The following is a 3,078-nucleotide window of genomic DNA, read 5'->3' on the forward strand; positions in this document are numbered from 1 at the left end:
AAGACAGATACTGAAAATAAGAAAATGATATGTAATTGAACTTAGAAAGGAATGAGATAATTAAAAATAAGGTTACAGAAAGCAAGGAAAGGGGAAAACTATTGAGAAAATTGTCAAAATAGTTATAAGATATGGATTAGAATACATAAGATGAATATGTAATTGAGTTTATGTTGTATGGAGAAGTGATAATCCGGGAGCATGCTGTTCTCAAAAAAAGATATTTTATTTGTACTTGTATGTTTTGTGAAAACCCAAATAAAGCTCTTTAAAATAAAAAAAAAAGAAAGAATGGTTTATTCTGATCCAGGTTAGCAATGGAAATGTCTGCCTTCCAGTGTAATTTATCCTCTTACTCCACCCACCTCTAACTCCGCCCTATGCTCGTTTCCCAATCACCCTATTATACCTAACTTAATTATGCATAAACCCTGTATCCTAATCTGATGTCCCTGCTATTTCCAATCCCCAGCTAATTCCCTTTCCCAATCCTGCAGTATGTGCACCCCACCAAGGAGTTCTTGCCCCCACCAAGGAGTTCGTCCCCCAACCGTCACCTCCCTTGCTGACAGTGGGATCCTGGGTTAGGGATTCCCCAATCAGCATGGATGCTACATAAGGGTTCCCCACCCAGCCGTTGTCTCCCAGCCCTTGTTGTTCTGCTGCCAACAGTGACATCACATGGAAGCACCCAGCCTTTCTGAGATTGAAGACGCCACAACTGTCGGGTGCCAATTCCTACTTAGCCCGACACTCTGTTACTTTTCTATTCTATTCTATTCTATTCTATTCTATTCTATTCTATTCTATTCTATTCTATTCTATTCTATTCTATTCTATTCTATTCTATTCTATTCTATTCAACTCCATTCCATTCCATTCCCCTTCCCTCCCCTCCCCTCTCCTCTATAATTCTCTAGTTTTGAATGTCTTGTCTAGTATAATCTAATTTTCCCTCCTGGAGTGTTTTGTCTAGTCTAATCTAATCTTACCTTCTACTACACCATTATGCTACACTATTCTGTACTGTCCATTGTTTTGCATTCCATTGGATTGGTTTTTTTTCCCATCCATTCTTCAAAAAATGTGGATGCTTATTGCACAACTGGCTTTTCATGTTGTTAAATTCTATTTTTCCGGATTGATATAGGATGCCATAGGGTGGTACTTTACAAAGTTTGATTTGGGAAATATACAAATGACAGCATGACAAGCGTATAGCAGAATTGGGATTGGTTTACTAGCCACAGAAAAGAGGAAAAAACTGAGCTTTGGTAAAATTCCAAACCATATTATTAATTTAACAATTAAATAAATGGGAGCCAGAATGCAGTTTTATTTAATTCCCTTAGAAGCTGGAATAGGGTGAGTCAGTTCTCTACTAATCAACCATTGGGTGGCAAACAAATTTAATAAATAAACAAAAAACAAATTGTCAGCATTCCAATGAAACTTTCCATTTCATTCAGCACTCAGAAACAAAGTTCATCCTAGAAAGAATTTATTAAAGAAGTCATACTGGCACATCTGGGAAAACCCGAATCTGAGAGTTCCAGATTTTCCCATTGTAATTGAAAATCAAAACACATCCCTTGCACTCACCAGTCCATCATATGGTCCAATCACCCACCATTCCAACCGGAGACGTTCCTCCAACCACTCCTTTCCATGTGCTGGGTGATTTGTCCTTGACTTTATGAGAAGAATGTTGTTATGTCTAAACTTCTGCTTCTCTATGAAATCCCCCCTCACAAATTTCCAGGCACTAAGTTGTGGCAGCATGGAAGCTTCTAAGTAAAATATGGCTTCCAAAGCTGACAAATATATTTATTTTTTGCAATTCTGCTTCTTTGTTTTCTTATAATTAAATGATAATAGAGAGGATGCTAAACAACTAGAATTCTTTGCAGCCTTAGAAGTACCATTTAAACCACAGGACTTCATACGGAGATCTGAGAAAGCATCAGATGGACTACCATACCACAATAGAACAGAATAGAGTAATAACTTTATTGTCACTTTGAATATACACTAATCAGCATACATTAAAATGAAATTTCATTGCAAACAGCTCTAAGAGGGTCACCACCTTCAGTACGCACTACATAAACATGATAAAATAAATATATAAATACAAAATTAGGTATATATCCACATATATTATATGACCCAGAAGAAAAATACAGTAAAGTTCGAATGTATGCATGTACCAATTGTTGTATTAAAATTAGTATTTTCATTAGGTGAAACCATTAGCAAAATCTATGGTATTTCTTCTTTTAGAAAAAAAATTCCCTGCACATTACTGGAATTACAAATATTCTTAAGGCATGTATCATAAAAATAGTGCATCATTTTCTAATGCACTATCAACAAAAAGATCAACTGCTTAGAGCTTATGAATCAGGTATTATTAAAAAAACATTCAAAACTAACTGTTTAGAACCGCAGAAGCTGATGATATATCATCACATGGTGCTGTATAATCTCAACCAGTGCAACATCATTCTTAGTTTTCCTCCAGTTTCACTCTACCATCTTTTGGCTGTTTTCAGCACTTTCACCTTTTCTGTAGACCAAGGGAAGTTTCAGGACCAATAGACCAGAGAAAGGTAACCAGACTGGATCCTGCCCATGGCATTGCCTGCTTTCCGATTCCATTTGGGACAAAAGCCTCCACAGAGCCATGCAGCAGAACCTCCAGGATATCTCCCAGCTCCTTCTGTAACCCAAGTGAGTCCATTAATTGTCAAGGAGGATCTATTCAAATAGGTGAGCATTAGAAAATCTCACAGCCACCAGGGCATAGTCTGGCCATGACAAGGGATAATGACAGATCCCCAGCAATTCATTTTACTATTGCTCTGAAAACAAAATCATATCTTGAGTATGACCATTATCCTGAGTTGAGCCTTGGATGATCTGGGGTAGACCCATGGCCATCTCTTTTGGGTGAAATCACCTAGTTGCAAAGACTCTGCAAATTCCAGGCAGATCTTTTGAATTTAGCCCATTTTCCATATGATGTACACTAGAAAACTGCCAGTGTTTGATTGTTTCAGAAACAAATTCATAAGC

General features: G+C 37.2%; 1 pseudogene; it reads left to right on the forward strand.

Moving 5' to 3' along the window:
* LOC113427830 (vomeronasal type-2 receptor 26-like) overlaps nucleotides 1-2,728 on the forward strand; it is a 49,078-nt pseudogene extending 46,350 nt beyond the window's left edge.
* The last annotated feature ends 350 nt before the right edge of the window (nucleotides 2,729-3,078 follow it).

This window comes from Notechis scutatus, chromosome Z, assembly GCF_049901735.1.
Source record: "Notechis scutatus isolate UNSWTSFEM ecotype Mainland chromosome Z, rNotScu1.2, whole genome shotgun sequence".
Classification (NCBI taxonomy): domain Eukaryota; kingdom Metazoa; phylum Chordata; class Lepidosauria; order Squamata; family Elapidae; genus Notechis; species Notechis scutatus.